Here is a 9932-nt window from a genome sequence, read left to right as displayed (position 1 = left end):
ACCAGTATGTAATGGTATGATGTACCATAGCAGCATATTAAAAGTGTTGCAGTTGAACTGATTCTGCATTATTTCTCTTCCACATGTACTTGACATTAATGCTTCCAAGTTGGTACTCATGAGGTAATTAGTTTCTGTGTTGTAACGTGTTAAATAGGGAAAGTTCTTAATTACAACCACCAACTATACTGTATTCGAACATTACAGAAACCTTTCTCCTACATATCCATATGAACTTAAATTATCCACATCTAAAGCAACGCACCACTCATCACACCAAACAGAATTTCTATGCAAGTCGTCTTGAATCCTCGCGGAGTCACTCAAAGGTGTTATTGTTCTATATGGTACAGCACCATCAGAAAACTGTTCTAGATTGTTACCTACCCTATCTGACAGATTATTTATGTACATGGAGAACTGCAGTGGTCCTGTCACGTTCCCTAGGCCATGCATGACATTACCTTTGTCTCTACTGAATGCGTGCCATCCAGGACAACATAATGAACTCCAATACTCAATCTTCAAATGGATTATGTATTTGAGGATCTATTCTGTATGCTTGGACCTTTGTTAACAGTCTGCAACGTGGTACAGTGTCTAATGGAAATGGAAATGAAGTTCCATGCTTCTTGGCAGAGCGTAGGGGAACGATGCAGGAGACTCACACCGCCGTACTAGGCAAGGTCCTAATGGAGATGGTCTGCCATTGCCTTCCTCTGACCGTAACGGGGATGAATGATGACGATGCAGACGACACAACAACAGGTGAAAATCCCTCACCCGCCAGGAATCGAACCCGGGACCCAGTGCTCGGGAAGTGAGACCGCTACTGCGAGACTACGAGTGGTGGACTACAGTGTCTCTTACTTTCCGTAAATATAGGAAAACAGGATCTGCCCGTTAACCCGCATCTATGGTGCACAGTGTACTGTGAGTGAAAAGTACAGGCTATATTTCGCAGGAGCAATGTTTTCTAAATTCAATCTGATTTATGCACAGAAGATAATCTCTATTTCCACAGAAGTCATTTAATTTTAACTTCGAAAATTCGAGAGGATCCCGTAGCAGACTGACGTTAAGGATTTGGTCTGTTATTTTGTCCTTCTTTCATACAAGAGTAACCTGCACTTTTTTCCAGTTGTTTGGGACTGTTTACTGTGCTATACTGTAAGTTCACGATAAATGCGAGATAAGTAACTACACAGGGTGTTATAAAAAGGTACGGCTAAACTTTTAGGAAACATTCCTCACACACAAAGAAAGAAAATATGTTATGTGGACATGTGTCCGGAAACGCTTACTTTCCATATTAGAGCTCATTTTATTACTTCTCTTCAAATCACATTAATCATGGAATGGAAACACACAGCAACAGAACGTACCAGCGTGACTTCAAACACTTTGTTACAGGAAATGTTCAAAATGTCCTCCGTTAGCGAGGATACATGCATCCACCCTCCGTCGCATGGAATCCCTGATGCGCTGATGCAGCCCTGGACAATGGCGTATTGTATCACAGCCATCCACAATACGAGCACGAAGAGTCTCTACATTTGGTACCGGGGTGCGTAGACAAGAGCTTTCAAATGCCCCCATAAATGAAAGTCAAGAGGGTTGAGGCCAGGAGAGCGTGGAGGCCATGGAATTAGTCCGCCTCTGCCAATCCATCGGTCACCAAATCTGTTGTTGAGAAGCGTACGAACACTTCGACTGAAATGTGCAGGAGCTCCATCGTGCATGAACCACATGTTGTGTCGTACTTGTAAAGGCACATGTTCTAGCAGCACAGGTAGAGTATCCCGTATGAAATCATCATAACGTGCTCCATTGAGCGGTGAATCGAGAAAGTACAGTACATACGGACGAAAGTAAAATGAGCTCTAACATGGAAATTAAGCGTTTCCGGACACATGTCCACATAACATCTTTTCTTTATTTGTGTGCGAGGAATGTTTCCTGAAAGTTTGGCCATACCTTTTTGTAACACCCTGTATACGCCATACAAGCAGTAATATCTTTCATAGACTACTTTCAGTTTCTCTGGCACCTAGCAATAAGTCGAGGGCAACACTAGCCTATGTGGTAATATTCTTCTACAGTTGCTGGTAAGTGATGTACGATGGTAATTCTCCCACTTTTTTTGTCGTTAGACTGTGCTCTCTTCCATTTGTTTAGGATCCAAACATCTAAAAAAAAGTAAGAATATATCTTGGTACCCACCGCTAAAAGTCAATTGATTATCTGGATTCGAATGTTTAAGATTTCTGTTAACAGCATGCTTGTAACATATTAGTAGCAAGCTGAATGTACGGCAATGGGTCGACCAGGAAATGGAAGATATGTCCCTGTGCGTCACTGGATGTGTTCTCGCCGGCAGCTGCTGGTTATCCCAACGAAAGAGAGTAGCCATCGGCATACATTTATTTTATTTTTATTTGCACCTTCTTCCATTCAGTTATCGAACTGATGACTTCTTTACACGATATAATTTGGTACATAGTCGGCCGACAGTTACTAAATAAGAACACAATTATGATAATTGTAATAAATTACTTAGGTTTAACAATGCCATTTCAATACTATATTGAGCATAATGTTGCTAATGAGGTAGAAAAATATATGTTTAAATTCATAGATGATATCCAGGTATACAGGGTGTGAAATTTTAACATGTAAAACTGTCACCTCTAGTAACAACAACAGTTCCAACCCAACTGGGTATCGAGTTGACCTTTGATTATATGACAAAAAAATCACATATGTCAATTGCACACTGTTTTGACTCTTAACCAGAGTTCTTCAGTTGTAACGGCTGGCTGAGTGATAGCGTTCTAGAGTCTCAACAATTCATTATCAGAAGTATAACACCTGCTGTCCAGATTATCAGCTATACAAACTAGACATGGTTGTGTTGTGTTCCGAGTAGCACACCATTCTGTCACTTCAGGTTCTGGAACTGTGTGACGATGATGATGAATGCAATGTGCAACATTTGTTTTCTCAGAGACTCCACCATGGAAGGAGAGGCACAAAGTAGGCATCAGCACAATTGGTTAGTGCGGGTTGCCTACATCAGGGGTAAGTATGCATTCAGGTACACACCTATTGCTCTCTTTTGATTGACAGGTACTTAACCTATTATTCCGCTAAGACGGTTAAGACCCCCTGGGGGTAATCCATCCTTTTGACTGACTATTGTTTTCCCATCCCTCCCCCTCCCTCTCCGCCTCTCAACCCCTCAGGAAACCTCCAAATCTCTTCCCCTCTCCTTTCATGCCTGAGTTATTGGAATAGCCTCCTCTTACTCTATCAATTTGATTGACTACTTAATTAAGTTGATCAATTAATCAACCTCTACCCCTCTGGTAAACTTCCATCCCCCCCCCTCCCCCCCCCCCCCCCAGCTCTCACTCTCCCCTACCTGGAAATTGGCGGCTGTGTGGAGGAGAGGAATAATCTCACGACAGCAAATTAAATTACAAAGCAGAAGGAATATTGTTTATTTGTACAAAAAATCAGTTTGCCAGGGTTGGATCTCTCTTGCTCATCATTCTCGGCTGGTTAGGAAGATGTAAATCTAATTAAATCATCGCCGAAACCGATCGCACAAGGAATACCATCATGAAACACCCATCACACGTAATTAAAATCTTTCGATCGTGAACTACTCACCGTTCGCCATCCCCTATCCACTGGACTACACAGAACGCCACCCGCACAGGCTGCCTGGAGTTGGGGTGCACCGGCGACAGCCTGAGAAGCGGCAGCGCGCTCGGGTCCCGTGATAGACATACCAGATGTCACGCTAATCCTCGAACAAAAGCACCCAACAAATTCCTGTCGAAACAAGTGCTCTCTTTCTATTCCTCCTATTGTAACGTGGCACTGTCGGGGCAGCACGCACCTTCGGTCACAGTCAGACCTAACGGCAAACAAAACAGCGTTTACCCTGTAAACCCCTGTGGACTACCAACATACAGGAGAACTACTTCCAAGGTAAATGCCTGACTGAGAATCGATCGGTAAATACTGCTGAGGTTAATAAACAATTAACTCTCGGTCACATGATCGTGATGTAGAGGATATAAGGCAGATGTGGTACCTCACACAAACAAACTGACGATGTCACAAAACTAGTAGCCGGCTGGCTTGAAGTATACTTTGAAAAGACATCTGTGATGTCATCTCCCTTATATATACAGTACATATAACCTGTGCATATGCTGTATATATAATATGTGTAAAAGTAATGTGACATGCGCGTTTTGCCAACAAAATAATTATAATTTCTATGTTGTGGGTGGTAATGGAATCCAATATTTTTCCGTACAATATACCCTGATACAGCACTGAGTCACTAATAGCTTAGTGTAGTGTACAAGCTGCCTCTGGTACGCTATTTCTATAATCAAAAAGCATACTACTTAACACATGAGACGAAACTGTCAGTTTGTTGGAAGGAAATGTTATGATCATATTGTAATCATAGCATCATTTTCAGAATCGACTTATCTAGATATTACTTGTCTCAATATAGAATGCTGATGGCTCACTGTAACAAAAATCACTCGCATCCTTTGGATATATGTAATTACACAGCATTTTCTACTAACACTACCATAGTATTTGTGACTGAGTATCTCTAATGCAGAATATCCCAAATGTCTACTTATATACCACGTCTCCCATGTCTAAAGTATAATTTAAACCATTATGTTTTGGCATATGTCACAGAAGTACCATGTTTAATTACCAGAACACAAAGAATATGATGTGGGAAATCTGCTAAAGAGGCTGCATGCGCTACACTTACCATTGTATGCATACTGACACCCACTAACCTAGTAGTGGCAATATGTCAGCCATGACTATTTCTCCTCTGCTATAGAACATTTACATTACAACAGTAGAGCTACATATACATTTTATACTCGAAATTCTTAGTAGGGACTGGTTCTTTTTTTTTTTAAGACTTGTGGAATAAAATTGTTTGTGGCAGCCAGTTCTAATTCGACAATATCTCTATAATTGATTGCATTGTAGCGAACAATGTTCTGTACTGAGAAAAAAAATGATTTCCTGCTTTAATACAACGCTTCCGCTTCGATAGCATTTGCTACATTTAGACAGTCCTCCACACCATCAGACACAAACAATCCATTCCACAGTTATAAATCGTAGTTTAAAAGTATATTTCCTCCAAATGGTCTCGAGTTCTCCCTCGCTCGTTTTTTCCAATATGCCTATTGTTGCCACAGCATTGCTCCCATGTAGTAGAAGTGGTAGCTTCGTCTTGACATCATGTCTCTAGAACGTTTAGTCTTCACCCTACTAAAATACAAATGAATGACATTATCTTTCTCTGTACCTAGTGTTCCCAGCTTCTACAGCAAATTCTTGTTACTTCCGTAATACAATGCTATTTTTCTAAGCCTATGTATAAATCTGCATAGCATTACTAAAGTAATATGATGTATTGGTGTGAGCAACGAATTATGATTCATATTTTACAGTTTTTTTTTTTTTTTTGCGGTAGAATCAGAATTTTCCCGAGTCTTCATTAGCATACTGGAATGTACTTGTGAATGTACATGTTACTAGATGATACATAACTGTGTATTACACGCCCAACATGTGTTTGTAGACAAAGAATTGTAATTGGTATGGAACATAGTTTGATATTGTCCGTGGTATACTTCCTTCTGCAACCTCAGGTCGTTGCTAGGCTACCAGTTTGTAGAATGTGAAGCGGTGTCTGACATGCTGTTCTCACACCACATAGCATTTGTTACTGAATGATATAGAACTTTGTAGTACAGATCTTAACAGTAGTACTCTGCAGGGAATAAAATGATGTTTTCAACCCTATGGAAAACTGTCTATATAGATAGAAGGCGGTATTGTCTGTCAGTCATACATTTTGACACTAAACTCAAATTTTTTAATGCTGGTCAGTGTTTTTAAAGGAAACATTAAGAGCATAATATAATGTTATCTATCATATTAAGAACTGACCTTTATAGGTATTATCTGCCTTGACACAGAATGCTGATATGCAGTATATCACTTGAACAAAAATCAGCTATATCCTTTGGCTATATATAATTATACATCAGATTTTTTCCTTACTCTATCATAGAATTTGTGTCTGCGTATCTCTAAGCCATTGTAAACTTTGTGGAATATAAAAGAAGTTTACTTATCTCTTCTGAAATAACCACCTGTGGAATAACAAGATGCACATCGTGAAGTCCATCACAGGCAGATGAAGTGTAGTCAACTTCATTTCTGCAGGGAGTGGAGGTTTATAAGTAGAACTTTTATATACCTCATAAGGTAGCAGTAAATGTCTTCAAATTCTTCGTTGTCGACGATTCCACCTATGTGTGATCACCCTCCACTAGCAACTGCAGTAAAGGCAGGTATAATGTATTCCCCGTTTGTAACACCGAAAAAGCAGGTAAAATACCTTCTGCGCCCTCTCCAAAATTTTTCGACGTTTAATATCCATTGATAACTTGTAATATACTGCTAATTCTGAATCTGTGAGCTCTATGACAGAAACTGTATTTAATGCGTAATTGATGTAATAACGTATTTATTTGTGAGTGTATATAACTGACTGTAATTATAATGTAAATATTGTAAACTGCTGATTATCGCCAAGGGAACATTGTTTAGATGTATGGATAGCAATGACGAAATGGCAGTAGCTGTGCCGTTGCTTATCTTTGCGTATGAAGAGTGGTGTGAATAGTCACAGTCTAACAAAAATATTGGAACCTCTTAGTAGACAGATACTTCAGAAAAGAGGTCGCACATCTTATGTGAGCTTGCTTAGATACTCCAAACAATGGAAGCAGTTTTCATTAACTAAAGACATAGCTGCGTAATCAGCACTCTCTGCAAACATGACGAAATGAATACGCCAAGGAACGTTTCCCAGCCAGGAAAGAGCGATCAATCTTCAGCCTCCTTCTGACACAGCAAATAGTGCAAATAAAATTAGACTTGCTATAAAGCACACAGAGACATTTAAGCAGTCGTTATTCTCAAGCTCTATCCTTTACTGGAACTGGATGAGATCTCAATATAATGCACAATAAAGAGTACCCTCTGTCACGCACTGCCACTAGTTCACTCTGTCGTGAGCTGCAATCTGGTGACTTAGATGCACATGACGGGGCAATCAGACGGACGCAGTACTTTTTTACTTCTGAAAGACATTCGACTCATTACCACATCAATGTTTATTAATGTAAGTGTGACTGCTAGAGGAATGAAACTAAAATTGGGAATTTCAGTTCGATTGGGGACTTTGTTGGAATTGGCATTATGTGGGAATACGCGGTGATTTTAACGTTTTACTATTTATTAACACATCGTAGCCGCTGCATCGATAATTTGATGGTTGGTGAGGTGGTATTGCCTGCTGACAACTCATGTCGCTCGCTTTCTGTTCTTGTATCTGAAATGCTGCAGTAATGTGTCAAGTTATTGTAAAGAAACGTTGCAGAGACTTCCATGTTTATATGTGGTATTTATGTGTAACAACTGTATCGTAACAATGGATATCAAGATATTGTATTCTGTCTAACAAAAGATATTAAATTGAAATAATCCTGTGCTGATACAGTTATTCAGTAGGCAGGTGATGAATGGGTGTCAATGGACCTGGATTACTTTCACCAGTCGTCGCTACTACATGCACTACCGCAGGGCTCAAACAGTAAGTACTTAGATGCAAAATCACTACTGCAGTGCCAATAGGCAGAAATCACGTACGTTGGCAGCGCTTGCTAAATAGTAGAACGAAAAGTTTAAATACTTTCCACTAGCTGCAAACAGTACTCAGAGTGACATTAAGCAACAATAGCGCATCTAATATACATATTTCACACATTTTGCTCCCTTATAAGCATTTAATAAACTATCCTTGATTTCATTTGTTGCATATCGCTATTCTAAGGGCTCTTGAGACTGTTCTTTTGAGACATTAATCATTGGCACGGCATATCGGAAATGTTATTTCGGTGAAGCATATATTAAAAAAATTATACCTGTAAATTATATTCAAGGAAATTATGTAAGTTTGTCGCAGTGCAACCTAATACTTCCAGCAATGTTACATTATGTTAATACATTGTATATTCACCAAGTGTTCTCGATAATTCGTTCTTTTTACATTATGATTGTTGTATCAAATCCAGAACAATTACTTTGCAAATCTAAACCTAACCGCTAACACCCAAACATAATCAAATATTAAAAGATTGTAGCAGACCAGCACATTCCTTCGTTGGGAACTGATAGAATAGTATATATGATATGCTGTATTTACTTAAATGAAAATACTCATCACAGAAGATGATGCCTGAATTCGCAACTACATCTTTTGCATCTCCGTAAGAGAGCTGCTAGCACATTTTAAGCATCTTCTTACGTTTGGGAAGTTTGCACACATACTATCTCGTCTTCAGGACAACCTCTGACTGACTTCCGAAAGTATGATGGCTAAGACTATATCGTGCCACCTCAGGGAGCCTTAAGCAACGTACCACAGCCTCTCTACCAGGGCCATCTTTAACCTGTTGGAGGCCCTGAGCATATTAGGATAATGGGACCCCTATGACCTTGACAGAGCACTATTTTATTAGAACAGACAAAGGAAGTAGATAAGCGAGGTTCTACATATATTTTTATTTCTTTACAGTCACATTCAGTCAACAGATAATATAATATAATCCATAGAAATAATTCGTTTAGTATTCACAGGTTAGTGCTTAGAATCTATGTTAATTGAAGAGGTATCCTTCTGGATTTGAGATGAGCGAAATCGTTAATCAGTTCTTCAAAATCTTTTTTTTTTTTTTTTTCAGTGTATCACATTCCATGGACATCAGCGTCAAACTGGCCATTTCTCTTGAAGCCTTGTACTTCTTAACTCATTTTCTATTCTTTTCAATCTGGGGAAGGAGCGTTCCGCACTGCAGTTGGTTACCACCATGGTTAAAAAGATTTTCAATGCGATTTCTACATTTGTCAGGCAACGGCCTTGCCGCAGTGGATACACTGGTTCCCGTGAGATCACCGAAGTTAAGCGCTGTCGGGCGTGGCCGGCACTTGGATGGGTGACCATCCAGCCGCCATGCGCTGTTGCCATTTTTTCGGGGTGCACTCAGCCTCGTGATGCCAATTGAGGAGCTACTCGACCGAATAGTAGCGGCTCCGGTCATAGAAAACCATCAAAACGACCGGGAGAGCGGTGTGCTGACCACACGCCCCTCCTATCCGCATCCTCAACCGAGGATGACACGGCGGTCGGATGGTCCCGATGGGCCACTTGTGGCCTGAAGACGGAGTGCTCTACATTTGTCAAGGTGTCTTCAAATTATTTTCTTTCAAAAAGCGATATATTGCCAATATATAATTAGTTCCCCAATTTTTACTATGAACAGTTTTCCAGTATTCTGTTAAATGCAGACATTTCGTTTCCAACTCTTGCTCGTTAGCGTCTTCATAATAAATTTCAGAGAATTCTTTGCAACTTTGTCTCAACTCTTAGGAATTCAGAGTTTTCAAGCGAAAAAATAAATCAAAACGTTGACTAATGTTCGCATACGAACTTAATCGCTGGCTTAGATGAAGTTCAGGGTATCAGTTATGCGAAGAAAGGTTTCCAATTTGAATTTCTCTTTTCCATTCAGTTAGACTGACGGTGCCGAGCCATAAAAAAAACTGGCGTGAGGTTCTATGTTTTGTTCATTGAGAGAGATCTTTGTAATCAGATTCTGGTTTCTTTCTTTGGCGGACGATTCGAAGTCATCAAATTTATCCCTGAGGTTAATGATAGAATCATCAAGTGAAGCGAACAAATAAGTTGCAACGTGCAGTGTTATCATTTCTTTCTGAAGATAATTACATGTTTT

General features: G+C 39.8%; 1 pseudogene; it reads left to right on the top strand.

Moving 5' to 3' along the window:
- Positions 1 to 9048: 9048 nt before the first annotated feature.
- LOC126482487 (5S ribosomal RNA) lies at positions 9049 to 9165 on the top strand (annotated as a pseudogene).
- Positions 9166 to 9932: the final 767 nt, after the last annotated feature.

This window comes from Schistocerca serialis, chromosome 5 (genome assembly GCF_023864345.2).
Source record: "Schistocerca serialis cubense isolate TAMUIC-IGC-003099 chromosome 5, iqSchSeri2.2, whole genome shotgun sequence".
In the NCBI taxonomy this organism is placed as follows: Eukaryota; Metazoa; Arthropoda; class Insecta; order Orthoptera; family Acrididae; genus Schistocerca; species Schistocerca serialis.
Note: the sequence above shows the minus strand (reverse complement) of the source record. Positions and strands in the feature narration are given on the sequence as shown.